Source organism: Equus caballus, chromosome 15, assembly GCF_041296265.1.
Source record: "Equus caballus isolate H_3958 breed thoroughbred chromosome 15, TB-T2T, whole genome shotgun sequence".
NCBI lineage: Eukaryota > Metazoa > Chordata > Mammalia > Perissodactyla > Equidae > Equus > Equus caballus.
This window is the reverse complement of record NC_091698.1, coordinates 59,952,885-59,975,079: the sequence shown is the minus strand read 5'-3', so window position 1 is coordinate 59,975,079 and position 22,195 is coordinate 59,952,885. Positions and strand designations below refer to the sequence as shown.

The window sequence follows — 22,195 nt, the reverse complement described above, 5'->3', positions numbered from 1 at the left end:
ATGGATTAGAGGCCACCAGAGACACACTTTTCAATACTTGGAAATTTATTTTGTTATTTATTCATTCAAAAGAGTTTTCCTACCACCTCTCGGTTTAAGGCACTGTGTTGGGGCTGCAGGAGATACAAAGGATGAATCAAACATAGGTGCTATTCACTAAGAACCTACAGGCAGATATGGCTGAACATTAAACAATTCATAGCTTACACCAAGATTCACTTCTAAAACTGGTTTATAAGGTGCAAGTCATAACTAGTCGAATCACTAAGGAGGGCAACACTTTGGAGACCAACATGTCTTCAACACATCTAGCACCGTTTTTTTCCAACTTTGGAACAGAATGCTGCTTCTGCAGTGGAGTCTCACATGTGGCTGGCTTGCATTTAGGGATAATGCCTGAAAAAGGTATGTCTTTAAATACCGGAATTATATTCAGTGCACGGGACATGGCAGATTCAAGGCTCTCAACTCAGACTCACTCAGCATGCACTCTTTGGGTGGGATGGAGTAAGGGGTAGTGTGGGGGTTGCTTGCACTATTTAATAGGATTCCCTTCTTGCTCACACTGTCACTCTCTTCGTCTTTTGTTTATCTAAGTTTTCTTAAGGTCGATGGGTGCTTGATAATATAGGACCCTATTATACAATGTGAAAGGTGGTTAAGGTGTAAAGACAGACACGGGCAGCCCTGGGTCAAATGAGAGACATTTTAGCCAACTTCAAAATAACTGTGTAAAAATTGCCAAAGAGAGAAAATTTACCAGATGGTAATAATGTCTATTTATGAAAAAATTAGATAAAATCCAAGAATAAGGTTGATTTGGGAGATTAACTGGAGAAGTCAAAAAATGTTGAAAGATTCACCAAAGGTAAAGAAAGAGTAAGACAATAATGTATGAATGAAAGATTAATGTGTTTCTCTCCAAAAGCTCTGAAATGGAAACTAAAAATAGAATAATTGTGTTTCACCATAGCCTTACTTAGACCCTTGTGAGCGCACTGCAATGAATCAGACACACAGAGACTATTCAGTTATGGCCAAGCAGAGAATTCACAAGGATTATCACTTTCAAGTCCCAGCACAACTGGGACATGGCAGCCACTGGCAGGGCCTCTAAACATGAAAAGTCCCTTTGTTATTTTTGCATCCTAGATACTTTATGGAGCCCTTCAACATAGACACAAACTACATCTATCCATACAGATCAGTCCTCCCAGGATCATTTGACAAAGCCAGATCGGTCTTTCTCTGATACTTGCTCCATGAACGGTAAAACTCAGTTTCCACAGCCGTGTGTCCCTGCGTGGTTCCACCTGAAGCTGAAACTGTTCAAGAAAAAAGAGTCCTGACTTCAAGAAAAGGGAAGAGGCTTATTTTCTTACTTACTTTGTTGGCTTACTTTGGGGCTTCAATCATTTTATGTTAACTTTTGGTGACTCATACACTGGCCGCCCCTACCATTTCAGCACCTGCTATGAGAGGACAAACGGAGGCCCACAAACCATATGTCTACACACATAAAGGTTCTAAAGCAAGCTAACAAACTGTGAAACAAAATATGATCTTTCTTTCTACTTTGACAGATATACTTTCATAATGACAAAACAAAAATAATGTGGGTAAAACCATGATTTTTATGTGATAGAAAGTGGGCAAATGTTAAAGATGACTAAATTTAATTATTATTGTGCATACTTTGTGTTCTGTTATGGGCTAGCGACATTTGCATGAGTAATAAAATACATGCATGTTTCATCAGTTATGTATTTATTCTGTAAGATATATTTTTCTCTTTATTTTAGCAAAATCACTACTTATATTGTTATACTTAATATTTTCTATAATTCAAGTGCTGTTTAGAGAAATGAGCTAAAGGATTAAAAACAAAATATATTTGTACTCAAAAGTATACAATTTGATTATATTTTGTCAAATACAAATTAGAGTAAATGTGAAAATAAAAAGATAAAATTATTTATGATATAGATTTTAAAAGTTACATTTATCTTAAAATATTCAAGACTTATTAAAAGTAAGAGGTAAAATATAAGTTGTAATTTATGAATATAACAATTTTTAAATAAAGCTGGTACTTAAAATTTACTTTAAATTTTGACTATTTTTATAAATATAAAATTATTCACAATTCCAATATTGAAAGTTCATCTGGTTGACAATATAAAGAATTTTTATTATTTTTCACATATATTATGTCTATATCTACAGAGAGATAAATAAACTTAAGAGTAATATGAATTGCTTAATAATGTGAAATATTCTTCAATTTCTTTCTGCGACTATAGTGAATATAGTGTTAACTGTGAGTATCTCCCGAATCACAGATTGGTACCTGAAGAGAAGCAATAATTCTTGGTTATGTGAGAATCTATCAAATTCATTCTCTCTGAGAGGCGCGGTTTGATAAGGGAAGTAATTTGTCCTTTCTCTTGCCTAAGCACCTTTTCTGCTCAAATTCTCCTCTGCTCTGAAGCAGCGTCCATTTTGACCTTTGCAGTGGTGGCACAATCCACAAAGCTTCCCAGCATTCAGACACAGCTGCCTTCTGTTTTGAGGACAAAGGACAAGAGATAAGGAGAAGCCTAAATGGTGTTAGTCATGAGACAGAAAGTTTAGGGTTCTGGATGGTACTACGCCAGTACAGAGTGTCAAATCCTGAGGTGTGATAGATGCTCATGTGTCTCTAATACGTGTAGTGGGTGTGTGTGAGTGTTTGAGTGTGTGTGCATGTGTGTGTGGTATACTAGGCCCTCTAAGGTGCTCTTGGTGGGAGGTATCACAGACAGTGAGCACCTGAGAGCAGGGATTCTGTTCGTTCATCTCTGCAGCTGCAGTTCTCAGCTCCTTGCCTGGCATTTAGCACATGCTAAATTTGGTGAGTTAATGGATGAAGCACTGCCTGGTGAAAGCTTTTGTCTAAAGTCATGGGCTATTCACATTCTAGATCCATCTTAGGGACACAGATTGAGACAAGGGCAGGCCTGAAGGTTCTATTCTGGAGCTCAGTTACTGCAGAAAATCTGACCTGGGGGCAGCCCCTCTTGATACGAGGTCATAAATCTGAAACTGCCCTTCAGGGCCTTCTTATATCTCATTAGCTGCATATTATGTAGCTTTCCATCATTTCTTCTCTTTCTTATTCCTTGTACTAAGACAGCTTTTTGGCCAATGTTCATGTCTTGGACATTCCTCCTTGGAGAGGAAAAAGAAATAGAGTAGCTGGTGGCAGGTGTCTCTCTCTTTCTGAATCCAGCTCAACTGCCAGTGTCTTCCCCAAACCCCTTCATGAGCTTCTCAAGAAATGGAACCTCAACAAGCTGAATCTGGATTGTGGACTGGTAAACCAAGCCCTGGGCAGGGAGCAGGGACACTTCAATTCCATCCTTTCTCTGCCATTCATTAGCTGTATCGTCTTGACTTTACTTCTTGGAGCTTCAAATTCCTCATCTGTGAAATTGAGAGACTTGTACTAGATCTCCAAGGTCATGCCCATTCAAAGATTATGTGGTTTTATTTTAATAGAATAATGGAGCAAAATATTTCCTAGGTTTTGCATATAATGATGAACTACGGTAAGGATCTTTCAGGACTGTTAGGCAGCAGACAGCAGGTTGAATAGACACTTCCAAAGTTTATGTGTCTTGTGGGCTCCAGCAAAATAATATTTGTTCCTTGACTCATTAAGAACAAAGAAAATCTACCTGAAAACCATTTATTCACCACCATCCGTGTGAAGTGCTGAGGCTTCAGAGATGAAGAGACCAGAGTGCCGTTCTCAAGAAGCATGCAAACAAGTAATTTTAGTAGAATGTGATAATTGGTATTACTGAGGGTTTTTCAAAGTACAGGGGGAGGCACAAAGAACAGAGGGGTTCCTGCTGAAGAAAAGGGGGTAGGGTGTCAGGGAAGGCCCTGGTGTCAGGTGAGGAGATCCTTGAGGGGAGGACTAGGATTATTTTCATCTCTAAGGTCCCCAGTAGTGCAAGAGCTATTTGGGCAGTAACTTTTGATGAGTCTACTCTTTTCGGCAAGCCGTCAAACCTCAGTGATTGGGGTTACTGTAGAGCATGAGCCAGTGAGCATCAGACTTTGCTGTGGGCATTTGATTCATATGCTTTTCTATGGCAGCGGATGGTTCAGGTTTCAAATGGTGCATATTTTCCTGCAATGGGCCCAGGGGAGGACATATTGTTGAGCAGAGCCTTAGAGATGGATTTACGGGCACATTGCTCAAGCTCTTAGATTACTTATCTCATTAGCAGTGGCGGGAATGGCTAGGGGTAGAGGAAGGAAGAGGCCAGAGATGCTTGGTATGCAAACGATTTCACAGTCATAGACTCAGGTCTCTGAGAGCAAAAAATTCCCATCTCTGCTTATGAATCACTTGAGTCAGGGAACTTAGTACTGAATCTGCTTATAGTAAGTTCTCAAGAAATATTTTCTGCATCAATAGTTAACTAAATTCCTATTGTATAACAAGAATGGTTGTAGGCATTAATAAATATTTGTGGAATAAATTAATTTCATTTAACTAATAAAGTGCCAAAGAACAAGCAAATAACCTGTGTGAGCATTTGGTTGCTATGAGATAGAAATGAAATATTGATTAACCTCTTACCACACATTATACGAATGCATTTCTCCTTGAATATGTAGCTTGCCAATGCCATCCAAGGGAACAATAACTTTGCAAAACATTTGCTTGTTAAGTAAAAGAGGAAATGAAGAGATTTGTTTGACTTTGTATCTCTACTGTGTACTCTTCTAGTGGTCTTTCTCTGTGGTTTTTCTCTTATATCAGACACATATTTGGGGTCATCTATGCAATACTGCAGCAGTGGAGACCAAAAGTTAACATTCTAAATGATTAAAGGTAACAGAACTTCCTCTCAATATTTATGCTGTGTGTGGGAGGGGGTATGAACTGGGTAGACATTAGAACCAAATCAGGACAATAAGGGGGCAAAAACAAAGGTGAAAGTCTTTTTTACACTTGAAGATTGGGAAAGAAATGATAAGAGAAGAAATAAAGAGCTCTGATGCATTGTTCATTTCTTACTCTTCAAGGATGAGATATTTCTAGTAAATGACATTTGTAAATTGCACTTTTTGTTATCAATACTCTACTGTTTTGGTCACAGGAGAATAGAGTTCATCAGCCCCAATCTTTAGCCACCCTATGTACGACTGGCATTTGAAAATCACATCCAGTAAAGGTAGAAAAGCTCCATTTGTTGTGTCAGAGAAAATTGTTTCCTCAGGCATCACACAGAGCAAAATGTCTCAAATGTGTGTCCAAGGTCTCCAGGTCAATCAAACTCTACCTTTTGGACCAGTCCTTCTTCTTTCAACGCACCTATAGAAAAGCTGGATAAGACTCAGTGGCACAACATTTCCTGTCTGAAAATGCCCAAAGCAGTCCTCAGAAATATACTCAAAAAAGATGGGAGTTACCTAAAAAATGAGAAGTGGAGGCAAGGAAATCTGTTTAGCCCCTAGCAATCTCAACCAGCTCATGCTTATCTGGAGAAGGCAAAAAGTTGCATTGGAATAGACCTTTAAGCAGCTTGACTCATCTCCAGCTCAATTTACTGATGATGCTAATTCACAACACTAAGCTGAAGGGCTACATCGAGACCCCAAATTCCTCGCTCAAGGCTCATGCCTGTCTTTGAACTTTGTCTTCCTCACCCTCCTGAGTTAGAATTTCACCCATCCTCTCTGAGTTCCATTTTCATCTCCTTTTCCAGCTGGCCCTCCCTCACCCACTGTAAAAACTTTACAAAGTTTTTAAAGTACAAACTTTACAAAGTTTTACAAAGTGAAAACTCTCATTGTTTCCAGGTGTTTGAGGGCATAAGACAGTTTGCTGGCTGAGAGATGAGGCCACAAGTTAGAAACAAGGTAGACAAAGGTAGAGGGAAGGAAAGGACAAGTAAAACAGTCTTTACTGATCAGATTTTTAAATACTCAGGTAATGTTTGGAAGAATAAATGAGCTTCTAAAATTGTGCAATTTAAATTAGTTGTGTCATGGTGGTAGAGGGGCTAAAATCAAGGTCAAGTGTCATTTGTTCACCTGGGATCCAACCAGAAATTAAATAATGGATATTTAGTTCCTTAAAATAATTTATTTGTAATAAGTCTAACCTAATCTAAGCTGTATTTTTAATCTCCAAAAGCCACGGTGTGAGTGAGGCTTGGTATTGTAGTCTTAGGGCCTATTCTTTTGTATATAAAAACCCCAAGGGGAAGTAAAAACCTGTTCCCAGTCCCCTCTGCCCTGAATATAAACCTTTCTAGTATTTCTCACTTGTGGCTTCCAGGGTTCTCCAAAGAGAAGACAGTATCTGGTTTGGGATGGGGAAGAGGACTGTTGACTGGTGGTGTCAACCGTAGCTTGAGGAGAAACTGGAGGATGCTTGGAAGATGCTCTTCAGCAGCGCTTCTCAAATTTTAGTGAGCATCAGAGCACCTGGAAGGCTCCTTAAAGCACACGTTGCTGGGCTCCATCCCCAGAGTTTCTGATTCAGTGGGTCTGAGATGAGACCCAGGACTTTGCATTTCTAGCAAGTTCCCAGCAGAGACTGATATTGCTGGTCTGGGAAACCACTGAGAACCACTGCTCTGAAGTCTAGGGGGATTTGAAAAGGAGAGAGAGAGGAGAAGCGGAGCTGTTTATAACAACAGAATGACTAAAGTTGATACATTTGTATGCCAGTACTTCAGTACCAATAAATTTTCCCCATTTTTCTGTTTTTTAGTGCTTTGTCTTAAGATGCAGATGGTTCCCTTTGCGTATCAGACACGCCGTGCCTCCTTGATGCTCCTCTTCTAGAGGAGTAGAGTCTATTTGCTTTCAGGCTGCCTGTGCTCTTAGTCCACAAGACACCATCAAGGGCACTAATAACTGGGACATTGCTGAACTAAGGACGCTTGTGCCCAACAAGGGGTCTGGAAGATGAACAGACCATCTTTTTGGTGTCCCCATGACCTTAATAAAGCATGTGCTTTGTTTAAACAATTTTGTATAATTGTGGAGCTCAGAATGAGTTGGTGAGATAATTTGTAAAAGGTGCCTGGTAACATAGGAGGGAAAAAAAGAGCGTTTAGTGTGAGAAAACTTAGGAGAGATGATGAATGTGTGCTCTGTTTGAGAGAGGATGTGGAAGTGTTGTGTCTAGAGGGGTTTGGTTTAGGGTGATAATGTCTGTAACATCAGAGAGATACTAGGTCTTTCTAGAAATAGAAAAAGGCTATTTGAAGAAAAAATTTCAAATCTGATACTGAATGTCTTCTGCTCTGTGTGTGTGTGTGTGTGTGTGTGTGTGTGAGTGTGTGTGTGTGAGTGTGTGGAGACTGAGCAATTCTTACTGTCATATCATAGTTGGAATGTCAGTACTAATGTTGAGCTCACCAACTCAGGGATGTGATCTTCTGTGACTTCTTTAGGATACCCAGAGATCCAAGCCAACTGGATAAAGGCCTCTTCCCAAGGGGTGTAATTTTTTGGTTACCCTCAGGCACCTGAAATGCTTGAATTTCTCAGGTTATATTTAGAGGCTTGAAACTCACTTGTACCAAACCATGAGGAATTTCCCATCCCCTCCCAGGTGGTTAGACCCCCTGGGCATCAGGTTGCAGTTCCTGTGGCTGAAGTGGCACTATCATCTCTCTTCCTTAGTTGACCATGGAGCTGACCTGAGCAACTGGAACATTAAAAAGAAAGAGTTATCATTCCTGGAGGATTTGTGAGTAGAAGCGTCACTGTGCTCTAGACTGGGAGGGAACTTTGCTGAGCAACCCGCGTTCCATCCATCAGAGTCACTTGAGTGAGTAAGCGCATCTTTGGAGTATAAATGCACATTGGGACATTTGGGGCTATTGGTCAGTCCATTTGATACTGTTAGCTTTAATCAGATCAACACTTAGCTTAGGTAATTAAGACATTGGAATCTTAAATTGTATCGGGAGAAGGAAGGAAAAAGAAGAGAGAAACAGATAGTCCTTTGAAACTAGTCACATTTTCAAGTCTTCCATTGCAAAACCTAAACAAAAATAAAACAATTGAAATGCTTGCTCCCTCTGATAGATTTCATTCCTTTAGTTCTTCAGAAGTGATATGGAATTTGGTTCAAGTTTAGACACTGGCCTTCAAATACTATCAGTATTCAAATATATCTTAACTTATTTTCCAGTGTCTCTTTATAAAATACAAAAATTATATTTTATCCCAAATTTCAATGTGTTCAAATCTGCAAAAACTAAGGCATAAAAAATGGCCCTTAAAATTCCAGTTACTTTGGTTTTCCCAGAAAGTGAAATCGTGTTGCTTATTCAAAACTGCAGAAATGGACGCAATGCCTTTAAAACAGAGAAGGGTATTTAAAAAAATACTAGATAACAGATAAAAATAAAATCTTAGTAATAAATTCCTAGGGAAAATACGGAAAGTGAAGTGTCTACTTTAGTTTTTATTTATTGCAATCTAAAACTTTTATATATGTATGTGTGTGTATATTATATATATATATATATACATATTTAGAGAGAGAGAGAGACAGAGAGAGAAAGACTCATTTTTCTACCTCCTAGCATTTCTACCAGACTCATAAATACACTTTTCTCTCCCCAAGAGGGGCCAGTATTAGGAGAGAAATGTCTCTCCTCCTCTCCTCCTCACTCTACATCTGACTGGTGGGTTTAGGAGGAGGATAAGAGCACCGAGACCATCCTCTGTCTTATTTTCAGAACCACCTGCCCAAGGAGTGCATATGGTCTCCTTTTCTGCAATGTGCAGGGACCTGCCCTGGATGGGTACTGGGGGTAGACCTTGGGGGGAGGCTGTGGTTATACAATTTTGTCCCTAATTGGGCCAATAAATTAGTTACAAAATTGGACCAAGATCTGGGGTAGGCTGGCTGGCATAGTGGTTCACGCACTCCACTTTGGAGACCTGGTGTTTGCGGGTTTGGATCCTGGGTGCAGACCTACATACCACTCCTCAAGCCATGCTGTGGAGGTGTCCCACATACAGAATATAGGAAGACTGCCACAGATGTTAGCTCAGCAACAATCTACCTCAAGCAAAAAGAGGATGATTTGCAATAGATGCTAGCTCAGGGCCAGTCTTCCTCACCAAAAAAAAAAAAAAAAAGTCCAAGACCTAACCCCATTTTTTACCAAGCTTTATCCGTTTATGAGATGATAATACTGTATTTTGACTATTTGGCTTTTGTGTCTAATTTCTCCTAATGGGTTCCAAATTCAAAACAGATTTGGTTGGCAAGCAGTCATCACCTTAAAACTCCTCCAAGAGACAGTGCTGCTGTGATTCCCCAAAGAAAGTTATTTTTAGAATTTCCCTTTATGATAGGGCTTTGATTTTTTTCCTGCTCTTTAGCTAGGTCTGTGAGTAAAGGGCAGAAGGGGTATAAGAACCTCATTATTTATTCTTATTCTACCCCTTCCTTAGACATGCCCCATTACAGCTACTTATCTACAAACTGCCGGCCCACCTCTCTCCCCTTCCCTGACTGCACCACCAGGAACTATGTCTTCTTTTTCACTGTCTTTGCTCTTTTTAAAAATTCTCTTTCCCTCTTAACCTTAACAAATTTTCTGGCTCATAAGACCTTACATTAAGCTAAGTGTGTCATTATTCTGACCCCTCAGGTAGGATTTATCAAATACTGCTTTGCAAGGTCACCTACGTTGGATTGTCTTTTGTGCTGTTGTTAATGTTGTTATCTAACATGCTATTGTTATATAACAAGGCCTGAAAACCTTGAGGGCAGGCTCTTAGATCTATACTCGCTTGTGTGTCTCAAAATGCTTTGCAAATATTAGGTGTTTCATAAATATTAGTTGGTTGATTTACCTACTGGACAGTCTTTGCATTGCCATTTTAGGGTAGATATTAAAATGTGTTACTAGAATGATACAATCTCTGATAGGTGATTAATTCATTTCAGCCAAAAGGTTTAAAACTTGCGAACTCATTAGTTTTATTCTCAATAAGTTGCTAATGGAGGTTGACAGAAAGGAGTATTTGCTTCTATTTTGACTTAATATGAATAATAGTAACATTCCTGAGACTCTGCAACACAACAGCCATCAAGCTAAATATGTTTTAGATGTTACCCCATTTAATCATTACAACGACCATGATGCTGCCGCTGTCATTATCTTTGTTTCACCGAGGAAGTTGAAGCTCCAATATATGGCAAGGTTGTAGGTGTCAGAGCCGGGATTCAAAGTTGAGCCTTCTTGACTCCAAAGCCCAAACTTTTAGCCACAATGCCATGCTGCTATAAAGCTTTCCCACGCCTGTTCTCAGGGGTTATTCAGGCATTCAGCGGGCGTTGTGCGCTCTTCAGCTGTGGTGCCAACCAGAGGACATGTGTAGGATGCTGGTCTACTGGTTGAGAATATTGCTCTGGAATCAGCCGGACCAGGACTTGAATCTCATCCTCATTACATAAAAGCTGTGTGATCAGGAGTGAGTTCCTTAACTTTTCTGATCCTTAATTCTATCATCTAAAATATCAAGATAATAATTCCGTTAAATGTGATAATGCTAACAAAACACTTAGCACAGTGCTTGTAAGTGCTCAGGAAATGTGAGCTATTATTATTACACTACAATCCTGCTTCAAACTACCAAAGATTACATTAATGAAGGTAAGTGAGGAAAGCAGGCATTGGAGTCCTGTCTAAAAGGGATATTAGAAGGACTGACAGAACTGCAGTCTCTCAGGGACTTAGAAATACATAGCATGTCAATATTTTCTAAAAACTTTATTCTCTTCTTTAGATAAAAGAGAAATTGCTGGTACCTTCCAGTTAGTCCTGTGAGGCTGTAAGCAGATCAATAAAGTTGTATACATACGGACATGAAAGGATGTGGGGACTGGAGTATTCAGGAGTTCATATGTGACGCGCAAATTCTGCCCGCACACAATTTCCCTCCCTCTCCATAGGGCTTTAGCTGAGCCCGTGCGCTGTGTGTGGAGAACTCTGAGCTATGTGGATGGAATGCCGTTCATGGAGAAGATACAGGGCAAGTCAGGAGAAAGAGGTTTCACGCCTTGAGATAGGGAAATTTGGAGGGTGGTTTTTTTGACGCTTTACTGCATTTCTTCAGGTTTTCTGCTTTGTTTGCTAAATGAATTGAAGACCGTGATGGCTTTATATTTGAAAGTGTGCAGTACTAGAAAGAGCATTGTCTTTGCGGGGAGCAGATCTGTCTTGGAACCCTTATTCTACCACTCACTGACCTGGGACCTTGGGGAAAGCCCTGACTGGGCTGAGCCTCTCTTGAGTGCAAAGTGGGGACCGTGGTGCTGCCACTTCTCCTTAACTCTCAGGGTTGGGAGTGACAAGGAAGGGACAGGTGTGAAGCACCGAACTATGCAAACATTTTACTGCCAGAGCTGCCATACAGCTGCTTTGCATCTTTGTCTCTCCCAACCCTCTTTTCTTTGCATAATAACGAACTTATGGAATGTGCTTTCTTGCTCTCTGAACTATTTCCTCCCAACCTTCCCTCCTCTTGAATCTGTGAAAAAGAATAGGAAAGTTTAAGGATTGAGAAAACTAACCCGTATGTTTGTGCTGTTGGCCTTTACCTTCCAAGGTTGAGCATCTTGGTGCAGCCACAAACCAGCTACCGCTCTCTAACCACAGTCCTCCTGGGGCCTCCCGCTGTGGCTGTTGGAAATATAGTCCAAATGGGACCACTCAGTCCTCTTCCATGCTCCCCAATTCCAGTCCAAGTGTCATCGCAGAGTAATTTACTAAAGTCCTATCATCAGGCAGGAGATAATGTCTTGTAGATGAAGCAGCAAGGCCTGGAAATGAAGTTACTAACTTGAGGCTAAGCGACGAAGTAGGACCGATCTTTTCATTACAGCTGTGTTTGCCGTGTTTCCTCTAATCCACTGAGCAGGAAGAACAGAAGAGAGCCAGGGCCTGAAGGGGGGAGAGCTGGAAGAGTAAACATAGAATGAAAAAGGGAAGTGGCTACTTATTTCCTTTTCTGGCAGTAAAAACATTCATACACACACACATACATATTATAATATGTGCATGACTAGTCTACAAACAGCTACACAGGTCCTTGGATGCTCACGACAAAAATTCTTAAAGAACTACGTAGAATCTGGAAAGTCTGAGAAAAATTTCTTATCAGATTCTGCTGGTCCAGCCCTAACTTGTTTTTTTATTTTTTTGAAATTTAAACATTGCAGAAAAGAGCAAAGATGAAATTATAATAATCTATGTCCATTACTTAAAATGAACCATTGTTAATATCCTGGCATATATGCTTCGGTCTTTTTTAAAACAAGAGTTTATCATTATGTTTACAAAATTATAAATGCTATTTTGAAATAAAAAGTAATAAATGTAATGTTCCTTGAACTTATAGAAGACTAGAGGAGCTATTAAACTTCAAATACGTATTTCCTTATCTCAGGAAATATCATTTCATAAAAGGGCTTTCTAAATTTAAGAAAACGTGAAAAATACTGATGTTGGAATCAAATTTTTAAAGCTGTATATTTTAATTTTCAACATTTTACCATTGCTCCCTGCTGTGAAAGACCAGGCCCTAGTGCAGTCACTGCCTCCAAACATAGGTTCCCTACCTGCCACCCAAGGGGGCCAAATAAAAACTGGAACGCCACGCTTATGGCAAGGAAAGCGTTTTTATTTCAGGTGACATCAGCCAGGGGAGGGTTTTTAAAGGTTGGTGAGGAATGTGGCTGCTTATAGGAGTGGGGGAAGTCAATGGCCTTGCTGGTCGGAGCTTCCCACCAGCCTGCATTAAGCCTTGGGAAGCTTTTTACAGGGAGGAGGATAAGGGAATGTGCAGGTGGGTAACCTTGGCCATTTGTCTCCACGACGCATAGTGGATTCTGGAGCCAGGGAGACAGGGAGTAAGCACGGAATGAGAGCTTTGGTTTTAACCCCACATATGCTGGGTTTAATGTAGGGGAACTGATATCAGGGCCGGCATCAGCACGGCCACACACTTCATGTCTTCTCTCTCCCCTTCAAAGCCGATTTTTATATGTTTTATATTATTTTTACATTGTTTGGGTTTATAATATTGCATTTTATTCTTTAACTTCAATTTATATGTTTAATGGTCAACATTTAAGTGAATTGAATGCTCACTGTTAGTCTTCTTTTAAAATCATACCTTCTCTGTTTCTAAGTTTTTTATTTTGATTAAAAATGGATCAGCAGGTTTTCATTGTCTAGTTTTTTTCAGACATGCTCATGGCTGTGATGTGCCCTTGGTCGCTTCACGGTTTATAATGCTTTTAGACTTGATTGCCATCTTGGGTATAACATTATTGGGTCATGCTGTTTTCACCTCAGAACAATCATTCCATTGTCTTACAGCTTTGACTGATCTGAGGTGGCCTGGTTTTAACTCCTTGTAAGTTATTTGCTTTTTCTGTCCAGATGCCTGAAATTGCTTCATCCCTGAAATTCAGGAGCTTAGCTAGAATGTGTCTCAGTGTAGAGAATCTTGTATTAAATTTTCTCAGAACACACGTTCTTTCCAACTATAGATAACTTAAAATTTTTCCTTCAATTCAGATAACTTTTCCTGTATTATATTTTTGAATACATTATTCCATGCAGTAGGCTATTTCAGGAACTTTAGTTACTATGTCTTTTACATCAATTACCTTTTTTCTCAATACTTTATCCTTTTAAATATGCATGCACTCTAATTATCTCAAGCTTTTATTCCATGCCAATAATTTGATTGTCAGTGGTACTTATTCTGCTCCTTGCTGTTCTAACTTATTTGATATTTCTTTAGTGACGCTGCTTTGGTTTTTCAGTTTGTTTCCATAAGTTTTCAGTTTCCCTTTTCATAAAACTCCTGTTTCATTATTTTATCTTTGGCCCAATACTGAATTCATATTCTTGTGAAGGTATTCTGTGTCAAGAAGCATTTGTGAGAAAAGTTTCTTGAGACATGTTTTATCAAGGTGATTTTTTTGTTTGTTTTGGATGTTTTGGACGGTATGCTTCCTTCTCTGATCATGAAAAAAGTCCTCCCCCAACTGAATTCAAACGAAAAGCCCAGAATTATGTTGAGACACCTGCTTGTTTTGATGATGATTTCTTAATCAAAATCTCAGATAGAAACCAGGAGAACAAAAGAGAGTTCTACAAGGTGAACACAAAGATCTGCACAGAAAGCTAACACATAAGCATCTCCCTATCATGACTTGTTAGTTTTTTATTCCCACTCTGTTCAATTCCTAGCCTCTCAGAGACTTTGTGTGCTTTTTTGTGGAGTGAGAGAACATTTCTAATTTTAGCTTGCTGGTTTGCTTAGGCACATGAACTCCCATGAAGAAAGATTAAGAAACCTTTCTTTAACCCACATCTTCTTTGTATATTAACTAGAAAATGAATACAGTAGAAACTTCTAAATTAAAATTTAAATTGTTACATGCTGGAGAATCTTCTCAATAGAGTAAGCAGCTTATCACATCCAACAATACTTCTTTTGGCATCAGAAGCTAAAAGAAATCTAATTGGCCGAGAAGAATAAGTACAAAGAAATAAATGTGGAGTTAAATCTTTCTAAGGGAAACAATAGCATATTCATAGGGAAGATGCAAAGACTTAAGACTTACATGGTATTTGAAGTGTATTCAAGTAGTAGCAAGAGAAGTGGTAAGAAAAGTAACCGGTTTCATTTTAGAGAACTCAATTCATCATAATATCAGTGTTTTTATAGTTTCTCCTTAATGCTCTCACAGTTAGAAGAAGACAATCCATTTCGATTACATGTGCTAAATTTTGTGGTCTTTTGAAATGATACACAGTAATGGGCTGTTTCAGCAAGTATAATCAAATTGTTTCATTTATTTTAGCATGCAAATTCAAGCTCCCTAGTGCAGTTTAAAACAGAAAAAAGTTGCTGGCGTGGCATATGCTGATGGCTTTGTTTCTCTCCTTAGGCTGAAAGCAAGCAGGTAAAGAGCACATAATTTTTGTAGTCTTATATGAAAAACATTACAACAGTATGCAAAATGTTTAATAGTATAATGATTTTTTTGCTCAAACTGCATGTTCACCAGAATCTCCTTTATAAATCCCAACCCTCTGGAAATATTTAAGAAAATATAAAATTTAAATTTTGTTAAACTTTGCCCAGGAGTCAATTCTATACACAAGGGAAAATAATCCCACATTTTTTTAGTTGCTAAAATGAGAGAAATGTAAGAGCTAGAAAGAACTAGAAGTCATAAGTAATGTTTCTCTTCTCTGGCAGCTCATGATTCCTGGAGCCCCTCACTCAGAAGCATTGTGGCAGTCTGGGCCTCCAGAGATGCATCCTCAGAGTAAAAGATGCCCCAGTCTCTTTTCTTGCCCTTTCTTGTGTTTATTAAACTTTATATTTCCTTTCATTTGACGTCCTAGTCACGGGCCTATGTAATGCCTAAAATATGTTTGTCTCAACAAGCCAGGAGTAGTGGGAAATAAATTTATCCACCCAAAAGGGTGTAGTGCCAATTAGAGTATGAGGATTTCACACATAGGAATGATGATTTACTTTCACTTTCAAAACCATAACACGTATTTTATGGACTACCTACTGAGATGGCCATTTTACCAAATAGTACATAAAATAACACCCGTAATGAACTTTGGGAGAAAAGCAACCTCTCCTAGAACAACACAGGGCAATGAGCAGAGTTCCCTGGAACTGAATGAGAGGATGTCGTTCCCCAGGAAAGAGCAGTTGCTCCTGCTTCTCTCAGTTTTTGTTTTCTGGGACTCCCTGGTCAGAACTGGAAATCTGTGGGCCCAGACTTTGTGGCTGCCCAACCAATACAATAGCACTAGATCGTGTCTCCAGGAGAGGAACTGGAACGCTTGGCAGGAGGGAGGTGAGTAGATCGACCACCATGGATTACAGGTCATCTTTGTGCTGTGACTTCCAAATTCATCTCTGGTCAGGATTATCAGCTCGGGGCTCACATATTCATCCACCTAGTTGACACATGACACCTCATAGGCATCACAAAATTAATGTATGTCCGAAACGGGACACTTGATTCTCTAGCCCCTGCTTTGTATTTTCCCTATCTCATTAGTGATATCTTCCTACGTGGATCCAATTACTCCGCAGAGAAACCTAGGAATCATCTTTGATAATTCTTTCTTTCCCTCCTCCTACTCTACACATTGAGCCATCAGCAAGTCCTGTCAATTCTCTCCTCTAATTCGTAAATGTTCTTGGAATCTATCTACTTCTTTCCACTGCTCCTGGCCACTATCGTCTCTCATTTAGATTAAGGCAACTGTCTCCAAATTAAAATCTGTTTTCTTCCCAAACCTAAGCCATGTTCCACTTGATGGCAAAGCTAATCTTTCAAAACACACATCTGATTATGTTACTGCCATGATTAAAACCTTTCAACAACTTCTCAACAAGTTTAAAATAAAGTTCGATCTCCTTTTGATGAGCTACAAAGCTCTTTGGGACCTGATCCCAGCCTAGCCCTTCACTGCCTCTTTTTGTCCTTCTCTCCTGAGCTCACTGGGCTGTAGCCACCCTACTTATATACTTCAGTGTCTCATTCTGAGCTCTTTCCCACCTGAGGACCTCTTCCTTAAGGTACACAACCTTCTCTCTAGTAGTCTTCATTTCAGCCTCTTGTTCGTTTTCTTCGTTACACTTATTTACACTTCATGACACTGGAATTATTTTATTCATTTGCTTGTTTACCTATTTCTTGTCTGTCTTTGCCTACTAGTATGTAATGACTGAGGAAAGGGGCCATCTTTGTGGTCCTGCCCTTAGCAGCAGCACTTAGAGGGAACCCAATGAATGTTTACCAAATGAATGAATGAATAATGTGAAGCAGGCATGAATGTGGCATAAACATACACTGCAGGCTCTGCAGAGAGATAAGCCTGAACTAAGACACAGTCAGAATCTATAAACTACAAATCTATAAATCAAAAGGAAAATGCAGTTTGGTCACCAAATCCCAAAACACTGGGCTGGAGAGGCTGCCTTTGACATTTCAGGGAGGTGATTTTAGAAAAATAAACTTGCGAGATGTTAATTAAGAGGTAATCTAAGGAGGATATATAAATGAATGGGAATGAATGTCAAAAAGGTTTGGACAATTTTGCAAATGACAGCATTATAAAGGGCCACCAAATGAGGCCTGGATGAGGAATTGTCAGAGGCGGAGGCCAAGGAAGAGCCACTATCCATCCTCTTTTTCGAAAGTCATAGCTCTTGTCATTCTGGGTTTATTCAATATGAACAAAAGTATCCACCATGTGTTTTGTTTTGTTTTGTTTTGTTTTAAACTGAGAGCTGTGCTAAGTGTTTTATTCTCCCAACTCTATATGGTGGACACTCCTATTTTACTGGTGAGGGAGCAGAGGCTCAAGAGGCTAAGTGACCAGCTGTAGGTCACATTTGGTGAGAGGAAGAGCCGGGGAATGAAAGCAGGACTGTCACCACAGCCCTGCTCCTATCTTCTATCTTGACCCTAATTAACGTTCAGCATCCCAAGCCCTAGGGAAAATGGCAAGATAGAGACATTTGCCTTTAGTATTGTCTTCTCCATCTTTTATCCTTTTAGGTGGTCCCTATCCAGGCCCCCCATCCTGGCTGGAGTCCCTTTAGAAAGAATGAAAGCTGATAAGTCATTAACACCTTAGAGTAAATTAGCTAATGACCCTACAGGGAAACCACTGACCTTTGCAAGGTAAAAATATTTTGACCAAAGGCCTTCTTCTCTCCCCCTCAAATCCCAGACTCAGAGCTGCAACTCTTGGGGCCATGCTGACTAATGAGCATGTGCAGGCAAAGGAGCTCGATAAAGATTGACTGATTTATTGATCAATGTGAGCGAGGCCGAGCTTAATCTTCCCTTGCAGCTGCTCCTTTCCTTCCACATCTCTGGAGAAGTATGTTCGGCCCCGCCCAACGTCCCCATGCATTGTCCACCCCATTCTTTTGAACTGGGCCTTAATGGGAGTTTGGTGTGAAGTTAATCAGTGGCAGAGAAACATGTAGAGCTTCTAAAGAGGAGGGACCAAACCTGCAGCCCCAGTGCTGGGCTCCTGGCAGGGCAAGAATCTCCCTATCCCACAAGGGGAAAGCTGGCCAAAGGATTTCCCACTGCCAGAAAGGCACAAGGGGAGCCACCGGAATCCCCCCGAGAAAGGACAGGCCAAGGCAGCTCTGAGCCCGCTGCGTCCGTGTTTGAAGCTGCGAAGGGGCTGGGAAGGGCTCACAGACCCTGGCATGTAGCGGGAGAGGTGGCAGTGGCACTCCTGGCCCTCCTTGCATCTGGGCTGAAAGGGAGAGAAGCCAGCCTCAAGGTCACACTCCGGCTGGTAGGTGGGGAGAGCCTGGCATCCCACATGGAGCTGAGCATGCGGGTCCTCATCTGGGCTGACAGGCTGCCTGCCACCAGGCACTTAGGGTGCAGTGTGGCTGTGGGTAAGATGGCAGTCGTGGTGAGGCTGCCTGTAATCAGCAACATTTGTCTTCAAGGCCCACACTGCACATTTTATGTTTACTTCTGGGGGCTGCACTTTGCAAAGGACACATAACAACTGCTACAGATACATGGTATGGAGAGAGTGTTTCACACTGTCATATTGATGAGGATTTATAGGCTGCTTAATTTTAAAACAGTTTATGATGAGGATTTTTAGGCTGGTTACTTTTAAAACTACAGATAAGAAGCAGGCTCCGAGGAGTGGAATTCGTTTGCCCTTTGATCAGAGACAATTGCATTTGTGAAGGAAATCTCCATGCCTCCCTCTCTGCGCCAGGAGGAAGGGGGGATGGCTTTATCTCTGGAAACTCTTAATGGGGAAGGCAAGAACTTAAGTTGTTTACTGTCTGGCAACCTCATGTAACTGACCCCCCCCCCCAAAATCCTCCTTTGTCTTTAGCTGAAGATAATATTTGAGCGGTGACTTCTGCCATTTACTCAATCAGGTTTGATTCTTATCTAAAAGTTGTGAGACCGCCCAATGGCCGAACCCTACCGGCACTGGTACCATTTTAACTTTTTTTCCTTTGTTTTGTAAAGAGATGACTCACATACCCATGCCTTAAATTTAGCCCTAACCCTCAACTCGGGGCAGCAGCAGGAGCTCTGACTGCCCGTGGGTCTTGTCACCACGCACCAGCTCTGCCTGCCCATGGGTCCTGTCCCCATGCCAGCGGGGGCAGCAGCAGCGGCTCTGCCTGCCCATGGGCTCTGTCCCCATGCCAGCGGGGGCAGCAGAAGCGGCAGCAGAAGCTCTGACTGCCCATGGGTCCTGTCCCCATGCTGTTCCACACTATTCTCTAAATAAAAGAGCACTACTGCCAGATCTTAAGAGTCCAAGAAATCTTTCTTTCGACTCCTCGGCTCACCGACCCCGCATCATTTCGAGCGACTGTGGAAATAACCGGGGCTGTTTATCCTCCACACAGAGAGACCTAGAGGGTACCTGAGAGCCAGCGTCAAACATAGGTAGAGCTGTAACAGAAAATGGGTTTGACTTGCTCTCTCCCCACAGGTTGGTACTAGGACCAATAAGTAGAAGGGGGAGAGAAGAAGGACAGGTTTCTAAAGGAGGAGTTTCCTTAGAACCAAAGCCTCCTGAAGGTGGAGTGGGCATTCCTGGAAGTATGTGAGCTGCTCATCGCTGGGGGCATTCAAGAAGAGGCTGAGGGATTAGCATGGGCGTTGTATAAGGTGCTCAAGCATCCGATAAGAGTTTAGGCTAGACCACCAGAGGTGCCTGCAATTCTGAGGTGTAGGGTTCCAGGAAATCAATGTCTGCCTGTTGAGTGAAGAGCAGAATCATAGAGAACCCACAGAACTCTCTACCTGTGCTCAGGTGGCTGGACACCAAGTCCTTGCCTGTTCTCCTGCAGGAAAAGACTAGCACTGAACTCAGAAACGGCTTTCAGTACTGGGGCTAAAGGTGATTTCAGAGTTCATTTCCAAATATCTCTGAACTCAAGGCATGGAAAGACAGTCTTAGAGAGAGGAACTTGCCTTTACCTAATAATTACCATGTTTTAGACCTGTGCGGCCCCACATCGTAGCCACTCCACAAACCCTTGGCAGATGGCTAGTCTGCATTGAGATGTATAAAATACCTAAGAGTTAGTGCAACAAAAAATATTTAAAGGCATCGCATTTATACATTTTGATGTTGTTTTGTAATGATAATACTTTGTAATATATAAGTAAAATCAAGTTCACCTGTTTCTTTTCTTTTTTAAAAAATGAAGCTACTAGAAAATTTAAAATTATATATGTGGCTCACATTATGTACCTACTGGATGGTGCTGCTCCAGATCCTGGATAAGTATTTCTGTTCATTATCTTATTTGAGCCTCACCACTAGTCCATGAGGTAGGTACTATTATCAACCCCAATGTATTCAGGAAGACACTAGAATTCAGGGAGGTTGAATAACTTGCCCAAGGCCATGCAGTTAAGATGCTGACTTGGGATTTGAAGCCATGTGCCGCAGACTCTATGAGCACACTCCTCTTCTACTTGATGCTGCTCTATCGTCATCCTCTTTGAGGAATTGCTGCTACGTTGTAAAATGCAGAGGGAAGGAGCATGAGAAATGATTGTGGGAATGCTGACAACAGCTAGACTACATAATTAAAAATGCAACAAGGCCTCTTGAAGCACGTGCCACAGGGGCAGGAAGGGACAGTGAATCTAGCTCCAGGTTCCATTGCAAAATTCACACCCTCAGAAAGGAAATCTGCAAGCCCGGGGCCACAGATATGCACGTCACTCGGGGAAGTTTAAAGTTTCCGAGATGGAGGGGCCTTCCAGGGACGGAGCTTTCCCAGCTCTGAGCTCTGTGAGCTGGATTCAGGCCAAGGGGGGAACCCCTTCTACCTCCTGAGACACCTTCACAGGAAGGCTTTCTGCACGGTTGTTTCATGGGATCGCTGATGGAGCAGCGAGGGGGAGGGCCACTGGAGAGTGTCCCAGGGAGAATTTAAACAGCCCCCTCAATTCTGGGTCAACAAAACTAACTCTCATAAATGACCGTCCTGTATTTGGAACTGCTTTACCTGACTCAAGAAGGCATTTCCTTCGCTTTTTTCTCGTTAGTGTAGTAAGGGAGATTTGGACCTGTTTGGAAGGGGTTCTTCACATTTCTCAATGCACAGAAAGCCTTGTCTCTCCCTGTCCTGCCCCAAGTGCCTCTCATGAGGAGAGAATGTTGCTTCCTCAGCCTTGTTATGCCCCGGGGGCATCTCCTGCCAGGCTGTGGTGGACTGAGGGCCCTTGGGGCTGTGCCTCAGGAAGGTTTCTTCCCCATCATCCTCCCTGCACTCACTTTGGAAAAGAGAAGGCAGCCAGAGGCTGTGGAGGGCAGGAAATCGATGACAGGCCTTCTGCTGTTCTGAGTTAAATAAATAAGTAACCCCTCCCCCCAAAACATTCAGTTGAGAAGATTCATGAGACGTGAGGTAAATGGCCTGTACACATGTCCGACTGAGAGAGAAAGGAGCCAGGGTAATGATTTTACCTGCCCAAAGGGAAGAGGAGCCAGAGTTGGAAGGGAAGTGATTGACTTATAATTACACTGACTGGGGACCCTGGGGTTGTGACCACAGAAAATTACTCGAGTTTTCCACAGCCCTGGAGCGGCAACAAAACCCCAAAGCCCAAGGCTCCAAAACAAGTTGTCTACAGTCACCCCTGGGTCTCTCAGGAGGAGGTGGGGCACGTGGAGGGAGCAGTGGGGTGCTGGCCAGCTGGAGAGGTTCGGGAGAAAGCTGCAGCTGGGGCTGTTTCAGGGACCTAACCACCAAGGACTGCGGAAGGAGTGTGGGAGACAGGAGGTGAGTCCGCAAGGGAAAATTTTTCATGCACAAGCCATAAAGAAAATCTGAGGGTCCCATCCTGGCAGCTTTCAAAGACTTTGGACTGGTGCAGTAGGGCCCAGTGGACAGGACAGACAAATAAGTGACCCTCAGCTCAGATCCACGCTTCCTTCAGCTCTGCCTTCTAGGTCTGGGAGAGACATCCAGAATTAACTCGAGGGAATACTGTTGTGCTCCTTGATGACTTCAGAAGGTTGTGACTGCACTTGCAGACAGACCCTAACAGACCAGCCTG

The 22,195-nt window shown here is 41.6% G+C and overlaps 1 long non-coding RNA gene across 1 annotated transcript in view; it reads left to right on the top strand.

Moving 5' to 3' along the window:
* LOC138917691 (uncharacterized) overlaps window positions 1-7,849 on the top strand; it is a 389,144-nt gene extending 381,295 nt beyond the window's left edge. The window contains exon 4 of the long non-coding RNA XR_011426072.1: window positions 7,702-7,849. This is a non-coding gene — a long non-coding RNA (uncharacterized lncRNA). The remainder of the gene's footprint in view (window positions 1-7,701) is intronic.
* Window positions 7,850-22,195: the final 14,346 nt, after the last annotated feature.